This window comes from Typopeltis vanoorti, chromosome 22 (assembly GCF_054136105.1).
Source record: "Typopeltis vanoorti isolate ZY-2024b chromosome 22, IOZ_Tvanoo_1.0, whole genome shotgun sequence".
In the NCBI taxonomy this organism is placed as follows: domain Eukaryota; kingdom Metazoa; phylum Arthropoda; class Arachnida; order Uropygi; family Thelyphonidae; genus Typopeltis; species Typopeltis vanoorti.
Window position 1 is genome coordinate 100,145,094 of NC_143570.1, and position 18,613 is coordinate 100,163,706.

At 36.3% G+C, this 18,613-nt stretch overlaps 1 protein-coding gene across 5 annotated transcripts in view; it reads right to left on the minus strand.

The window, feature by feature from the left end:
• The window catches only part of LOC150094589 (nuclear receptor subfamily 2 group C member 2-like), an 808,056-nt gene that overhangs the window by 672,086 nt on the left and 117,357 nt on the right, over positions 1-18,613 (minus strand). For all 5 annotated transcript variants that reach the window (XM_090412047.1, XM_090412048.1, XM_090412044.1 and 2 more), the window contains exon 2: positions 11,518-11,684. The gene's annotated coding sequence lies outside the window, so the exon portion shown is untranslated. The remainder of the gene's footprint in view (positions 1-11,517; positions 11,685-18,613) is intronic.

Genomic DNA, 18,613 nt, shown 5'->3' on the forward strand with positions numbered 1-18,613 from the left:
CCCCCCCCCTCCCATTGCAACATTACGAGACACCTGAAAGCTGTTATGAAACATAGGTACAGTTTTTATTTCATTCATGATTTTTCCATAATAATTGTTCCACATAATGTTTAATTTTTTCGACACAGAAACTAAGTTTTGATTATTATAAATTTGCAAATTATAAATAAGAAAATATACATATTATTTCCCTATTATAAATCAGGAAGTTATGTGACGTTGCTAATAGGGGAAATTAATATTTAAAAATACTGTCATCCTACAAATGCAATATCAGAATATGCTTCGAATGTCTGCTAATCAATCAGAAAGATGGAAAAACAGAACAAGGAATTTCTGCCTGTAAAATATTCAGTTATTGCACGAGGTACTTTAGTGTGCTGCCTTCTGGGCATGTTTTTTTGATCTGGTTCCCAGTGGTGGTGGGGGGGAGTTGGTAATCTCCGTTAGTCTACATACAATTCATTTGTGAGATGGCAAGCAAGAGAGCAGCAACAGCAATAGCAGTAATTTTTTTCAAGATAATTATCAAATAGTTTAGAATTTTTCGATAATAAAAGTAAAACCGATCACTATAAATAAAGAAATCATTTTTGGCATAAATACTTCATCAGCCTGTAAAAGAAATGTCAGTTTTACTGTGTTAGGATATCTGAAAACGAAAAACAGAAAACGAAACAAGACATTCTTGCTTGAGGCAATTTAGTGCGACTTCTAGGAAACTTTCTGTCTTGTATTTCTCAAAAGAGTAATCTAAGACTTTTAGCTTTTCCTCTAGGTAAGAGGATTATTGTCCAGCATTTCTAAGATGTATTTCAGAAATAGCAATCAGCAGAAATAGAAGTAGTAATATTTAGATTTTTTTTTAAAAAAAAAAGAAACACAAATAACACAACTGAAATTTCTTTGTGTGGGTTTTACATGTTGAAAATACAGCATAGTATTTCTAAATCTCAGAATAATTTCAGCAGACCGCTGATTTCAGATTCAAAGAAAGAGTACAGAATTAGAAGCTTCGATATACAACAATATTATTGCTTTATTTCTTTTGTCAAAACGGTAAACTGAAATAAGAGATTTTGAATACCGTCTGAAAGCTTTCAAAGCTATAGAAATTTAAAGTAGTTATGCAACTCAGTTCCAGGACAGGAGGGGGGGGGGGGGTTTGCAGTAAAAAAATCCTAAAAATGAGCATACATTTTTAATCATTCCATACAGGATATCCTTCCTATTATATTTTCAACATATCTACAGTGGTTAAGCACTGGATATTATAGTAATGTGCATCCTACAAAAAAAAAAAAACAACCTCTGTTGCAATTTTCAGCAAAAGAAGAAGGCGAAGAGTTCTCTGATAAAATACCATTAGGTATAAATTTTTGATACTAAAAAAAGATACAATATCAGAAACCGAGTAATGCAGTTTATAATCATTTGTTGTTCATAAAAAAAAAAAAAACAATCGTTCCTGAAATTGAAATGTGACAATCCATATAAAGGTATTTTGCAAAGAAAGAAAGCAAAATGTCATATTTATTTCACTAAATGTTATTTAAAATATAAATATTTGACAAAATATTTTAAACGTAAACAAACATTTGAAAATTCGCAAAAAAGAATGTCAGTAAAGTGGAGGAAATTAATTATTACTAAAGTATATTCATTGCAAAGGCTGATCTATGGTCATTTCAGGATTGGTTATTTATTTTGGCAGTGTGAAACTTCTATTTTTGGAAAGAGACACAAGAAATAAATTGTTCAGCAAAAAAAAAAAAAAAAAACGATCAAATATCCTAGTACAGTGAAGAAAATTCGAAGTAACAAAGTACATGTAAAGACAAGTGACACAAAAGTCGCTCGACCACAGTTAATCCGCTAATGGCTCTCAAATCACCGTTAAGGGATTAACAGCGGAGGAGAGTAAATACTTGATAAAAGATAGAATGCCGATGAAGTTTTAATCCATGAAAAAGTCTGGGATAGTCTTGCTATTTCATCCACCTTGGCCGGTAGGAGGGTTAATAATGATTACACACAAACTGTCCATCAATCTACCAAAATACCAGATAATCCCCACGATCCTCTCCATTGTAAACTATTTTCTTACTGGCTTTCCTTTTAAATGTACTGTCGATGTCAACTCTTCTTGGTGTCTGAGACTACAAACTCATTCAAATTTTCATTTTTTTCTATAAAACATCATTCACCCAACCACTCTGTCTCATACACTTTCACAATATAATGGTGAAAAATTAAATGACTTCTGTGATTTCTACTTCCCTTCAGTTACTGTACATAATATAGAACCTCCATAGTGCAACTGGAAGAACGACATTGCGCTGTGCCCTTCAATTGGAAAAGGCCTAAGTTCAATTCTCGTCATGACGGGAGGAATCTTTATAAGAGCTTTTATTCAATTGAAGGTGAGTTAGCTGATTTCATACAGAGGCAGCAGAGTTTTTTCTCCTGGAAACTCAAGTTTGTTAAATCTTGAATAGAAGGAATTATAGTAATATAATACCTATAGTTTAGATTTAACAAGTATCAAAAATCCTGCTAAAATACTTGTCTGTTAATAAGAGAAATTGAGTGTAAATGAAATAACCTTAATGTTTTTTCCTTTAAAATTTGAATATTGTATTATCGAGTGTTTTGTATGAGAAAAATAGAAATTGTATATGTGGTGAATTGTGCATAAGTAAGTTCCAGAGACAAAATAAGAGGATTAATTAGTGACTTGAGGCTAACATGATACTCTGCACCCGACAAGGTATCGGGTGCAGAGTATCGAGGTGCCGAATGGACGATGATGTAAGAGCGGGAAGGTCATCGGAGCCAGATATATAGAGGTTCACAGTGCCGAAAAGGCTTTTTTTCCTGTTGTTTCCGGAGAGTCGATGTTCCAGTATGGTCGGGAGTGGAGTGTCCAAGTGCAGTTATGTGGTCAAGTAGAATTCCGAAGTGAGATTTAGGACTCCGTATGGCAATGAAGTCAACGTAACCCGAGGAGATTATGCGGAAATACGAGGTCGAACAATGGCAGCTGAGCTTTGCAAGGATCGTAGGCAATGAATCATGACCGTATTCCCAAACCTACATACAAGAAGCAAAGGTCAGAGGAACATAGTAGGAAAAGAAACTAGTCTAGGAAGAAACTGATGTGAAATTATGAGCCACGGGAATTCAAAAGATGTTCGCAAGAAAAAGCCAGAGAGATCCCGATTTCGCTACCAAGTAAGAACTTTCCATTTGTCAAGTAGGAAGAAAATTAGTAAAATTTTTGTGACAGTGAATGAAAATTAACTGGAATTGTACTTTATGTAGTAATGCAGGACTTTAGAAACTATACCATTAGATGAGATCAATTACTCTGTGCTAGAGATCATAGCTAAGTTATAGAGTGTAATACTAGAATCAGATGTTAATAGATAATTCCTGAACTTGAATTTTATGTGATGGTAATCTAAAATTAGCTAAAGTTTTAAGGGATAAGTTTCTAGAAACATGGTCCCTGAAAAGTTCAAGATTAGTTAAGGGACAGGAGTGTATATATTATATAGAATTGCTTTCTAGACCTTGACTAGACTCAGTTGAAATTACTGAATGACAATTGTATATCTCTTTTTCTTAATAATGAATAAATTCCTTTCTTGTCAAACAAATAACTTGCCTGATCACTAAATTCAATGCACTGCTCATGAACAGAACCTATGCATATGTACTTTGATATAGTCACGACTGCAAAGTGAGAAACATATATGATTATAGTATAGGAATAAGATAGGGAATTAAGGATTGTGTGCCATACTGAGTGTTTTAATCTTGGATAAAGAAAATTCTCTTATCCTGTAAATTTTGATCGTGCAGCTTAAACAAATAAATTTCCAAAAATTTTTAATCAGATTGAGAACTAATAATCTAAGAAAGAACTTGGCTCTAGCCCAAGGCACTGTGTTTATTATCAGAGGTTCGCACACTTGAGCAATATATTAATAGCGGCCATAAGTTTGAAGTACTACCAAGAGTTAAGATTAGACAAGGGGCAAAACATAACATATAAGTAAATAACAAAATTAGCATATTTTTCAAAGACAAAGCCCAAGAAGAATCAATTATAAGATTTAATTCATAACATAAAAATGAAATAACCAACGATATATGTATTATTTTTACAGGTTTTTCATCCTGCATACAGAAAAATTGGCCTTCTGAACACATGCAATTTACAGACAAAAAATATTAGTGGTGGTGGTGGGCAGTATATGGCATTGGTGTGGATCATAGGTTCCCAAAGTGGGCGCTGAAGTCTTCGGGGGGGGGGGCTATAGTGGGATCAGAAGCATTTGGAGGGCGTTCAGGCGGTCTAGTGGTCAGTGGCTCTTTATAGAAGAAATTAATAATATATATTTAAAAATTAATTATTTTCGTGATTTTGCGATTAGATAATCATTCTAAAATTTAAATATTGCATTTTAATTCATCTTATGCCTGTCTTACACGATCAATTTTTTTATCAATTTTCTATTTCAATTATTTAATCAACTGAAAATTTACCATGTCAGATAGAAATAGATGTCAATGAGAAAACAGAGCATGTATATATGTGTGTATAGTAGGTTATGTTTACAGTAGCAAATATATTCGTTATATTTCATTTCAAAATATATATAAAATATATAAAACTACTCTTTTAATTGATTTGTACAAAACTAAACCCAATTTTATATAATTTAATATTACGAGTAAAAACTCAGAAAACTGTTATAATGGGAGGCGTTACAAAATTTATGTCCTGCAAAGTGGGCGGTGGCCCGAAAAAAGGTTGTGAACCTATGGTGTGGATGATGGTGATGGATGGATGATAGTGGTGAAGAAAGTGTTGTAGAGTATGTGCCTTACTCTACAACAGAATTAATTAATCTATAACAGGAAAACCTATAGAAACAAAAAACTCTCATAAATACCCATACATAGTTCAGCTTCAAATTTATCTAGCCAACCTTTCATCCATATCATATATTTCTTTTTTTTTTTTTTTTTTTTGAATGGCTTTCCCCACACCATTTCCCTGAGTATTATAATCTGATGATGTTCAATACACTTGTCAATAGGTTCTTTCTTTTCCCTTAACTGCTTATCTTCACATATGGCAGTGATGTTCTACAGATTTTTTTTTTTTTAAAAGGAGTACTTATGATGTTTTTGAAATGTTAAACCAGTTTGGTTTTTAGTACTAAATAAGGTATTTTGTCCTACACTCACTGGTCAAATATTAATTATCTCATGCTAGTTTAAAAAGACCAAATATTCTAGGAGGCTGAATGTAGAGTTAATATTATTTAACTATCAATTTTATACAGACTTAGGGGGGGGGGAGAAGATCTATATGAAATTAAAGCCATTGAGCAGAAAAAAAGAAAAAAGAAATCTGTTTTTTAAGAGCCAGAGATTGTAGTATTTGTGGTAGGTTGTTCCAGAGAAGAAAGGTAGATGGAATGAAAAATGCATAGGAATAACAGGTTCAGTGGATCAGCATTTCTACTGTAAAAGGATATTGCACAACTCATGTTTATGTTTTAACAAGCTCTCAAAAGTGAGGAATGATTGAAAGATTTAGTTTGAAACCGGTCCTGCAGAGCAGTGAAACATCTGTAGAAAAGAGCTGAAACAGCCCATCTGTGAGATAACAGTCTACGAAAGAGGGATCATCTATCAAAGAAAGCATCCTCCTCTGGAGAGCATTAAGAATTATTTAGGTGGTTTTTGGTATATCCTCAAAACATGTGAATAGTACTGTTAAGATTTGGGCAGATTTCGAATTTTTACAGAGTTAATAGCTGGATAGAGAAAAGAAGCATCAAGAGTGCTTAGTTTTTTTTAAGAAATTATTGATGTGATGTATCTGTACAAGGGAGAGACTGGATAAAAGCAAGTCCAAGTAGAGAGAGAGATCTGATCTATCCAGTGATTTGCATATTATGAAGGTAAAGGAAGATGAATTGAGATCCTTTTTGCAAGAAAGAAGACAAGACTATGTTTGATGGCAATGAAGATGGCCATGTTATCCTGGCCTCACTGCAGAATAGTAAGGAGATCAGTGTTTAAGGCACTGGGTTGCAAAACATTTTGAAGTCTGAAATGTTTGTGAACTATAGTGTTGTGGAATCAGTAAACGGAATGGAGTGTACTACCATCAGCAAAACTATGGACAGGATTACTGGTCAGTGAGAATCATTTATAGGAGAAAGGAAGGAATGTGACAGAAAGAAACATGAGGCACTCCAGCATTGCTGAAGAAGCCATCCATCAAGCTATGCAGTGATCAAATGGTCAGAAAGCTGGCTGCCCAATTACAGAAGGTAGATCAAAGAATAATAATTTATTGAGCAGGTCTCAATGTCAGAGATAAATCAATTGACTTGACATTTTCAAATCAACAGATTTGAAAATGTCAAGTATTTTGCAGAAAGACCACAGGAAGCATGAGGTACACTGTTTCTGGTATTTTAAGAAGTAATTTGCCTTGGTTATCAATGTAGGGGTTGAAGGAGAACAACGTATTATCTGGATGAAAGAGAGAGAGAGAGAGGTGGAATAGGACACAGGCAAAGCAGGATTTTCATCTGATGGGTTTTGTAAGGGACCAGAAGGCATGACTGACATTATTCAGGTGAATTTTCTGCTGCTGCCACTTTAAAGGTCACTATTTGATTTATTGATGACTGTTTTGCATTTGTTGCAAGCTTCGGTGTAAGCTGGGTATAAAGCTGCTTCTTATCACAAGCCACTTATGGTATCATGAATTTTTTTCATAGAACTACCTTGGTGTACCTGTTAAACCATGGCTTGAAAGCCTTTGTAACAGTGAGAATAAACTAATTTCTGTAACCTGCTCAGAGCAGATGCTTGGATAAGTAGTCTGACACAAGAAAGGGAGAGAATTTCTGGAGGTTACACTTGGCAGTTTTGTAGCACAAAAGGACATGAGGTTGGGAGATTAAAGGCAGAGCATTCTTTGAAAGAGAAAATTTGCTCAAGATTATGATCTGAGTGAGTGAGTGGTAGTGGCAATGGCCTCTACGGCATACCAAGGAGAGCTGGAATTCAGATTAATGGTGTGGGGAAAGTGGAAGGAATTGTCTGGTAGGAGGGTTGGTAAATGGATGATATGCATTAGATCATTGCCTATAACAAATATTATTATTATTATGGGTATCTCCATGGAGTCAGTAGACTCATCGCAGGAGACCCAAACTAGCAAAACAATATCTGTCATATCTCTTCTTGAATTCATTTACAGACGAAGAGCTCACAACGTCAGGCAATGAATTCCACTCATTCACCACCCTCCAGGCAAAAAAACCTTGTTCTCACACCCTTGTTAATCACACTCTTCTTTAATTTCCAGGTATGACCTTTGTTCTTCCATCACTATCACACAGCTGAAACATTTCCCTGCATCAATCCTATAAAAACCTTTCAGTAATTTAAATGTTTCTATCATATCCCCCTCTTCTCTGCCTATCAACCAACCTCTGCAATCCACAAGCTCTCAATCTATCAATGTAAGGAGCATTTTTTACATCACTCACCAACTTAGTCACTCTTCTCTGAACCCTCTCCACAGCCTCCTCATCTCCAAGGAATCCAGGTGACTAGACCTGAGCACAGTAATTCAAATGTGGAAGTATCAACGCTTTATAAAGGGGAATAATAACCTCTTTATCTCTGGATGTCAGTGTGTTCCTCAACAACTAAGTAATTCTATGTGCAATCTTGGACACTTTAGCAATGTGTCCCCTGAACTTCATCTCCCTATCTACCAACACCTCTAAGTCCCTAGCCTCATCAATCTCTTGGAGTACTGTTCCATCAATGTAGTACACAAGCATCTCTTCCATTTTGGTCAGTGAATATGGCAAAGGAAAGTCAGTTGGAGTTGTGACATTGAGGACATCCATAAACTTCACTATTTGGGTAATTGGACTGCAGGAAACGTCAAGCTTCAGGATAAGAAGTTGATGAAAACAGTAATTTTCGGAATCTAGAGAGCAGCATATATGGCTAATGAAATTGCTGAACAGATCAGGAAAACAGAGCTACATGAAGTCAAAAACAGAGGATCCTAAATTGCCATTCTCTGACAAATATACTAGCTCTCACAAAAGTTAAATGTACCCTCAGATATCACCAATAATCTCACACGAAGCTGATTACATACCTACTTGAATGCCAGATAGCCTAACAACTCTCCAAACAACCCAGACCTCTTCCTTACTAGTGACTCTTCTAAGTACAGTGTGAACATTATTTCTCTAGATTCTCATATTCTCATAATTGATTGATTAAGCATTTATTTATTTTTAATGCATAATCTTCCCTTAACTCAATACAGTATTTACATCATTTATGCAAATTTTGAAACACTGCTGGCAGGTATCTAAATGTATAGCATTGAGATTGGATTTTTTTTTTTTTTTTTCAGGATTTTTGCCAACTTTTTAGAAAAATTATGGATATATGAGACAGTGATGAATTAATTGTAGTCTTATGCTTGGAGAGGGGAATATGGTGTGGGATATGGGTATGGTGTGCTATACCAATATCTTTAACCTGTTCAAATAATTTTTCAAGTATAGCAATCCCTCGATTAATGCATCTAATGCATTCTTTAAAACAGGCGCATTAATCGAAAATGCACTAATCGAATATAATAACCTATGGGAAAATGTATAATTCATTCCTCAAATTTCCTTTTTTGACCCTTAATTTTTTTTATAAAGGAATTAGGGTATGTCTCAGGGCCTAGTTAAAGGAAAACCATGAAGCTGAAAGACAATGAAACATATTCAGAATATAAATTTATTATTCTGCTTCTTAACAAAGAATTGAGCTAACATAGTTTGGTGGGCATTCCGTTTCTTTTTCTCATAGAACTGACAGTATTGCCCTATTGCCTCTTCTGCAAATTTTACTGGTTGTCTCTTCACCAGGGTAAGTCTCTAAGCATTGCTGCTTAAAAACTTCGATTGTATGAAAACTATTTCCAAACTGTTCTTGTGAAACCTCTTTGGGCTTGTCAGTGATTAAATTTTCTTCATATTCTTCAGGATCTTCCCACTGTGCATCTAAATTTAGCAGGTCGGAATCACTCAACTTCTCAGAATGAGATTTAATTAACTTAGATTTATTTGAAAAGTCTCTAAAATCATTTGCACAATGTGGAAGAATGTGTTTCCAAATGGCATGCATATTGCTAGCAGTAATTTCATTCGACTTTGTGACTATAACCAGGCTGAGATTTCTCTGATTTGGCTAGAAAAGTCTTGGAAGGCATTTGCTTCCAAAAAAAAGACCGGGTTCATCGACTTTAAATATTTATTGATCACAATAGCCCCCTTCTTACACAATTTTCTTAGCTGCACTTGCAGCTTCGCCTGTGATTAGAATATTATGTAGGCTATTTCTCTTTTTGAAACGCTCATATCACCCAGCACTAACGTGGAATTCTTCTTCTTCTTTTCCATCATTGATAGCCCTTTTATTTCCAGGTTACAAAGAGACAATACTTGATTTAATAAGGCCAGTGTTTAGTGGGATCCGTTTTTGGTTACAATCTTCGATCCATGTAAAAAGAAGTCTCTCTAATTCAATCATTATAATACTTTGATTTTCAGTGCATGCATGATGAACTTGAAGCAGCCTTACCTTTCTCATTGTATTCAGCAGTTGATTCACCCATTTTTGTGTTCTTGTCCTATCTTTGCTCTGGACCTACCTTGTTCATTTTTCTTTATTATTTCAAGTTTTTCTTCCAATCAGATTACTTTTCGAATCATTTTCACACTTCTATTTTTTGCTCACTAATTCTTTTACTAATGATTAAAGGTTAGGAAAATAATTTAAAATAAAAAAAGGAAAACAATTGCATGAGATATAATCAGCAAAATGCCATGCAAAGCAGATGACATACATTTTGGCGGTAAATTTGGAACATAGTGTACATGGAAATAGTGTAATATGCCATTAAAAAATAACTTTGTAAAATGTTTCAAATTGGTAATTAAATTATTTCATCCTGGTGAGTGATTTTTATAAATAGTTAGCCATAAAAAGTGTATAGATCGAAAATTTTTAAAATCTGTAACATTTATATTTAAGATGTATATAGACACACTAATCGAATTTGGGTATTGAAATAATTGGGGGTGCGCATTAGTCGAGGGATCGATGTATTGCAGAATGATCTGAATAGGCTGGAATTATAGATATGTTAAAATGGCTCAGTTCAGTGTACTTAAATGTAAAATTATGAACATTAGTGTATATCCAAAATCATACAATATTGGTGGGATTATGCCAGAAGAAACTGAGTAGGCTAGAGATTTTGACATTTTAGTAGATTGGAGTTTTTCAATCAGATCAATGGCATACATCCACATATTTTTTGCCATGGTAAAAGAAAGTGTAGATAGTTTACCATTCTCAAAATCCCTTCCACAACCAGTGTTTCACCAATATATATATATATATATATATATATATATATATATCGGAAACCTACCTTTACTGGCAGATATATACATCAAAAGTCTGCTCATCACACCTCCCAAAAAAATTGCTGTTGTCAAGCAATCAATTAGAGTACATAATGTTTGTTCCTCTCCCTCAGGCAAGAACTTATCACTATCAAAATGTTAATGGAATTAAATGGTTACAACTCTCATCAAATCCAACATATAACAGACTCCGATGTTCCTACACCTAGACATTCTTCACTAGACTGCAGGGTTCCAATCCCATATATTTCTGGCATCTATGAACCTATTGGTAGAATTTTGAAGTTTCATCTTATTTCCATATATTTTCCTATCAACAAAATTTCTCATCTGTTATCATCTATAAAAGATAAACTGACCCCCTCTGTCTTTAACTGGTGTTTACTAGATCCTTTGTAAATTGAATTTAACAACATCCAAATCTCTAAACAAGATAAAATCTTGTATCACAAAGTATCATGTGGGATGAAGCTAGTCTTCTCCATAGAAGCAGTTTTAAACATGAATGCCTTCTCAAAGAATGTTTTGAAGGTCTTTTACACTTGTCTAATCTGAAATGGAATGATTGTTTCTCTTTCCTAGAAGTTCTCATGTAAATATCAAATACAAATCATTTTTTTTTGTGTTTTTTAATATTATTTGTCTACCAAGCGAAAATCATTTTTAATTGCTAAACTGATTGGTGTATTTTACCTTGCATTCCTGTTCTTTCAATAGCTTGTTGTTTGCACACAATGACAAAGTACTGTTAATTACAATAAGAAATATCTGAGCTTTACATTAAAGTTGATTACTGTGGTCATCGTGTTATTTTTTTTGCTTGATCACTATGCCACAGGTACCATTTAAAGATTAGATCTTTACAGAATAATTGCTGGTGTTCTTAATATTTTCTAAGATATCCCTCATCTGAAAAACAGGTGTAAGTGTTATAAAATATGTACAAGTTTCTAGTTACCTTTAGATCTCCTAGTTTATACAAAATTGGGGATCAAGACTCATCAAACGTACAATTAACCAGTCTGAAACGGACAGCTGTCTATGGATGTCATAAGGTTTCTCTCTTTCTTTCATGGGGAAATTTAAACTTCTTCAATTCTCATTTGATTTAATATCATTTTCAGCCTGAAAGAGACAAAAATGTAACAAAATTACTTTTTCAAGTATACTGAATACGAATTCTGTATCTTCACTCAATGGCTATAAAGTTTTAAATATGACTGAATGAATTTAAACATAAATCAATCTCATTAAGTAATGAGATTGATTTTTTATGGGACAGCCCTTTGAATAACAGTAACAAATGTGTTTATAGTTTTGCCTGCTAGAGTATGTTGTAATTGCAGGTCCATCTTTCGAGTCAGGATGACGCAGCAGTTTTCCTATGGCAGCCGTTGTAAGAGAGTGTGAGTGGGGCATGTCAGAAGTCGCATCATGGAGCAAACAGCTGTGATAAAATTTTAGGAAAACTTGCTACAGAAGTGTATCAAGACATAAAAAAGTTCACGCTGATGACTGTCCGAGTCATGCAAAGGTGTACTGCTAGTTTTATATGTTTAAAGAGAGGAGGGAGAGGGGGTACTGGGAAGATGAACCATGCTGCAAACGTTTTTTTTTTTTCAATGCTACTGGAATTATCCACTACAAATTCACTGTGGGCACCACAGTGAATGGTCAGAATTATTTAGGAGTAATGCAGCATCTGTATGCCCGCATGTGACATTTCAGGAAAGAACTGTTCAAAAACAACAATTGCTTTCTTTTGAATGATAATGAGCCTGTGCACTGTGTGCTGCCTGTGAATAAAGCAATTTCTGGCTTCGAAATTAATCTGTGTGATTGAACTCCCCCTCTTTCTATTTTCCATTCACTTCCAGACTTTTTCTTCTTTCCAAAGATGATCTGTGCCTTGAAAGGGGAGCACTTCAGTGGCATTGAGAATCTCCAACGAGGTGTGACCAATTCATTGAAAGAGGTTCCCATTCAGGACATCCACTGTGCTCTTGAACACCTGTACAACAGATGTAAACGTTGTGTGGAGTTGGATGGAGATTATTTTGAATCCGTGTAATTGACAATTCCAAATATAGTTCCTTGTTTTGATATAATTGTTGTCTCATTACTTAACAGGCACACTAGGTGTAGAAAGTATTTTTAACTTGGGTATAGTTATGTTAAAGATACCAAGCAATTTTAAACCTGGTTTTACTCCATTTTTTCCAAGTAAGCAAACAGACAAATGTCAAGTTTGCGCCTGCAATTTATGCAAGACTAGCTGATCCCACAGGTAGTGCAAGACCAAGGCAACTTGTGGTAAAGGTGGAGCAAGCTCTGATCACTAATCTTAATATTTACCCTTAATGCCAAAACACATCTCCAAGAAGGGGATGTATGATGTTTTGTATTAAAGGCAAGGGGCCACTACCCAGACCGGTTTCGACCTTTATTGAGGTCTCATCAGTGGGAGCCAGGCTAGAAATACCAAGATTTAGTAATGCAGAGCTTGTAAATATACTTACAAGCACTACCTGTGGGATCAGCTAGTCTTGCATAAATTGCAGGCGCAAACTTGACATTCGTCTGTTTGCTTACTTGGAAAAAATGGAGTAAAACCAGTTTTAAAATTGCTTGGTATCTTTAACATAACTATACCCAAGTTAAAAATACTTTCTACATCTATATCTCCTCCTGAGATTTTTATTTAATAAGGTTATAACACCTTATGGTAACTTGTTTTGGTAAAATACTTACATGCTCTGCATTACTAAATCTTGGTATTTTTAGCCTGGCTCCCACTGATGAGACCTGATTTAGTGGCCCCGAGAGAAAGCTCCATGTTCCAGCTCTGCAGTGAAAGTATCCCAGCCTTGGATTCCAGTTTCCAGACCCCGAGAGAGAGCCTATTACAGTCCTGCTGCCTTGGTAAGAACCCTTTGTCTTTTTTTTTTCTTCTTTGGTTCTTTGTGTTCCCCCTGTACCTAAGTTTAACAGGTTTTTCTTATCTGCAAACAGAGAAAGTTTGGCCTTTTCTACAGGTCTGTCCTCTTGTGGACTTGGATCGTACAAGGGTCTACTCTTCACTTTTTTTTTTTTGAAGTATGTCTTCGGCTCTACCGAGAGTAAGAACCCTCGGGTTTGAAATAGACGCAAGTGTACACAAGAGGACATTTGCGAAAGCGCTAATTGACTGCGTAGCGGCAGATAATATTTCTGGCTTTACCCCCTATGGGGGTGGCAGATATCAAGTAGTTTGTAAAAATACAACAACAAGAGAGAAACTACTCAAAGGGGTTGAGTGTGAAGGGAAACTTTGCCATCCTTTTGTCGTTGGTAGCATCTCTAAAAAGATGAGAATAGAGCGATTCCCTCTGGAATACCTAGAAGGAGGCAACGACATAATTAATCAAGTCTTTTCGAAATGGGGAACCGTACGAGATGTCCAAGTAGGCAAAGACGCTGACTACCCTGAATGGATGTCGGGGGAAGTCACGTTCTCGTTAACGATGAAAACAGAAGTTCCGAATTTTGTAATGATCGGATCGGCCAGGGTAATGGTGAGTTACCCGGGAGTAAAGAGGCAATGTTTTAAATGTGGAACCCTGACTCATCTCGGGGCCCAATGTCCGAAGTTAAAGTGTAAGAACTGCCTAACAGCGGGTCATACACTAGCACAGTGCCAATCGGCATGCCTAAAATGCGGCATTAACGGCCATAAAATAGACACCTGTCCGGACAGAAATCTGGCCGAAAAATTGGGAGGCACTATTACGCCCAACACGGAAACAACAGCCCAAAATGTTATCGGCGCAGAACCGAATGATTTCCCCACCCTGAAGGCCGCGCATGAGGGAACAACAAAAAATCATGCCGCCACCTCTGAAACACTGCCAAGTACACCAGTGGAGAAGCCTGCAACCAGGAGAGATGAAGGGCAGGAGGAACTGGCCACCGATCAAACCGCCACTACAACCGAAAATAACCAGCAGCACCAACAAAACGGAACTATCACTGCAGTCACAATAGACGAGGACACGGAGGCAGTAGATATGGAAATCAACAATGCAGAAACCACACAAAAGAGGCCAGCCAGCCCTGAAGAAGTAAATATTAAAAAATCGAAACAAGGAAGTCCAGCACAAGTTGGAAATATAAAGTCAACTTCAGAACCCACAAAGTTCCCTCACGCAAAGGCCAATGCACCTATATTGCATCTCTTAAAAGATTTCCCTGAGGAGGCGGCGAGACTAAGAAAAGCTATAGAAACATTCAGAGACATTCAACTGATACTCACAGGACAAAACGGGCCAAGAGTCGTCAGTGCAGAATGGAACGACGTGTTTGTCGATAATATAGATGAAATCACTCCTGAAAAGATCATTGGTCTTATCGATGCAGAGGACGACGTGGGACTAGCACTGCACAGAGGCCTCTACATGCTAAACCACGTCCGTGGAGACAAATTAGCAGATCTCATCATTAAAACCCACAACAATAGACAGCAGGAGGATTTAAACCTCACCTAACAAGTCAGTTGACTCCTAGTATCGATCTGCCAGAGGGGGAAAAAAAAAAAAAAAAAAAAAAATTCTGGTTTGTTTTTTCTTCTTTTTGTCCTCTTTCAGATTAGAATTTTTGTTGTAAAAAAGGTCTATGTCTATTCCACACAGGAGGGGGTATCCTGAGAACCTGGGCTGCGAAGGCTTACACCGAGGCGGTGCAGCTCCTTGTGGGCTGCATCACCCAGGCCAGGCTCTGCCCCGCTCTTCTCAGTATTAAACTGGTCATTCAGGTTGAAACTTCAGAATTTACCTAGTTTCTTACAAATTGTCATATGTAATTTTTAATGTTATTTACTAGTTCCTCTTTTTCATGTGGTGCTTCTTTCATTTGTTTTTCCCCACTTTCCTCGGGCAGACACCTGAAGAGGTGACTGACCGGGGAAAGCTGAAAAGAACGGATGGAGGGAGATAATGTCGGAGATCTGCTTGGCGCTGACATTTAAGTCAGGCCAAGTAGATCGACTGAGGCCTCTTTTAACTATCTACTACTATCCACTCTATCTTTTCTCCTCCTCTCTCACTATCAAGCTGACTCTCAGCACAACTTTTTTTTCTTTTTCTTTTTTTTTTTTTTTAAATCTAAAGAAGCCAGTGATGAAAGGCATGAACTCCCATTCTACCTCAATAAAGGTCGAAACCGGTCTGGGTAGTGGCCCCTTGCCTTTAATACAAAACATCATACATCCCCTTCTTGGAGATGTGTTTTGGCATTAAGGGTAAATATTAAGATTAGTGATCAGAGCTTGCTCCACCTTTACCACGAGTTGCCTTGGTCTTGCACTACCTGTGGGATCAGCTAGTCTTGCATAAATTGCAGGCACAAACTTGACATTTGTCTGTTTGCTTACTTGCAAAAAATGGAGTAAAACCAGGTTTAAAATTGCTTGATATCTTTAACAGGCACACTAGGTGTAAGCTTATTTTATTTATTATGTCATTCACACTAAAGAAAGGTTTTATATATATAGTAGAACATCAGTACTGTGGTGGGATTAAAAGGTTTTTATACTAATTATCCACATGCACACACACCTGCATTCTCTTTGTTTATTTTATTATAATCCAGAGACCCTGCTCAAAAGACTAAAACAATTGTCAAGTCATTTTTGGCCTCCAATTTGTGGGCTTCTGGTAGCAAGGCTTATTCACTGTACTAAATATGAGTGCTTCTGAGATATGAGGTAGTTTCATGCAGCCAAATTTGTTTTGGTCAGTTCCTTAAGACTGAGGCAAATTCTAGGAAGTCACATATTTAAATTTGCTCCTGTGAAGTAAGGGGGCATATTTTTGTTGTAACTTATGGTGGGTATCAAAGGCATAGTCAGAAAACCCTGTGTGACTGTAGTGGTGGAACCAGATGTAATCTTTTTGTTCAGCAATTCTTATGTTGGCTACCTTGCCTGTTTGGCCATAGCAGGATAGCTTACAGCTGCATTGAAACTGGCAAGGATTGTGGCTAGTCTTTGGGAAGAAGTGCTCATATGAGAACTTCTCGAAAGAAAGGATATATATGTAGAACTACAAGGCTAATGACTATGAAACATTAAGGAGACAATTGGGAGCAATACTGTGGAAAGAGGAGGTGATACTTGTTAAGGTGATGCAGAAGTGGGTTGATAATATCAGTAAGTCAGAAAGCTGCTGGCAAGCATGGGGTTTGTTGGGGAGGGGGTTGTGTTTCAGTAATTGACTTATGCATTACTAAAAGTGACAAATTCATTTGATAAAGGAGATGCATGTATGGTGATGTACTCGGAATTTCGACTCACAAACTAGTATCTAAATTGATGGGATACCACTCCTCTATACACTGTATTGTGTATAGAGGAGTAGTATCCCAAAAGAGGAAAACTACAGGGATATATTTTGGGGCCATTATTGTTTAATTTCTATGTTAATGACATTGGGACTAGCTTAAGGGAAGATGTTCAGCTGTTTGCTAATGATGCAAAGTTAGGATGAACTCTAAAAAAAGTAGAGCAGATGTTGTGGCTTTGCAGGAGGATCTGAGTAAACTATGCAAATTGACAAATGACTGAAGCCATTAGTTTAATGCTGCAAAGTGCAAGGTCTTGAAATTTGGTAGGTTAGGTTGGGATGCAGAATATACAATTAATGGAGAAATTTTGAAGGAGGTGGAGACAATAAATCTGGGAGTGATGGTGGACAGAGAATTTAAGTTTAGGGGTCACAATGCTAAAACTGTGAGAATATCTGAATGGATTACGGCAATAATGAGGAGGGCATTGACAAGCAAAGAGGTGTTATGGTTCCCTTGTATAAGGATTCGATCAGGCCACATTTGGACCTGTGCACAGATTTGGATGCCTATTTTTTTCAGGGGATTAAGGTGTATTGGAGAGAGTCCAGAGAATGTTTACTAAGTTAGCGTCATGCCAATGAATTCATCAAAATTCTCTTAATTTTGAATTATTACCAGTGCTAATAATTCAAAATAATAATTCACTCAAGAATTTGTTTTTAATGGGTTCCCCATCGTTGCTATTCCGTCATTCTCAACTGAGCTTGATAGCATTCTGTTTATATAAAAATCACTCTGTGTATGCACACACAAATTCACACTTTCATTTACATTTACATTACAATTTCACTCTTGTAACAGAAGCATTTACCCTACATTCCCTTACTCACTTTTAAAAGGCATTCCACTAATAATCAGTTGCCTTGTAGTCTCCTTCTCTTCTGTGAATTGTCATTCCAGCAGGAACCATATTGCAACTCTCTAGCTCATACTGCCTCTACAACTCCTACTCTCTGCGTAAGTGGCCATTCTCTCTCTCTTTTTCATCTTCCTGATGAATTGTTCACCACTGTATTGGGCAATCTCTCCTGTGGCATCTGTAGAACATGTCCATGCAAATTCGATCTCTACATTATGGTTTCATTCTGAGCTCACTGAAAGTGAGATACATATACACATACTTCATCATAAGCTATCTGTCTCTACAGCTCTTATAAGACTTTTCTGGCTCACATTAAATGTCCATCCTTCTCCTCATACATCAAATGATACTCTACTATAATTTAGAGTATCATCTTATTGGTTTCATGCCAAATGTCCTGACTCCATAGAACATTATTCAGTTGCTTAATAACATGACAAGCACTTGATTAACACAATCACGTATGTCTTTTTCACACGTTCCCAACTTATGAATATTAATCCTAAGTATCTTGATCAACTGGCTTGACTTTACTGACTAGAAGATCTAAGTCCACATTCTAGACCAACAGCTAAATATTTTGTCTTGGTAAAATTTACTTTTAGACCTCCCATGCTCTCTCCTGTGGCATCTGTTTGATGCCACAGGAGAGAGCATGAGAGGTCTTTATGATGACGAAACTGATTGATAAACAGCAACCAGTTTCGTCATCATAAAGTCACTGTCATACTTATCTTGGACAATTATGACTTGATCATCAGCAAACAATAGTGAATGAATGAATGTTTCCAAACCCAATTCCCATAGCTCT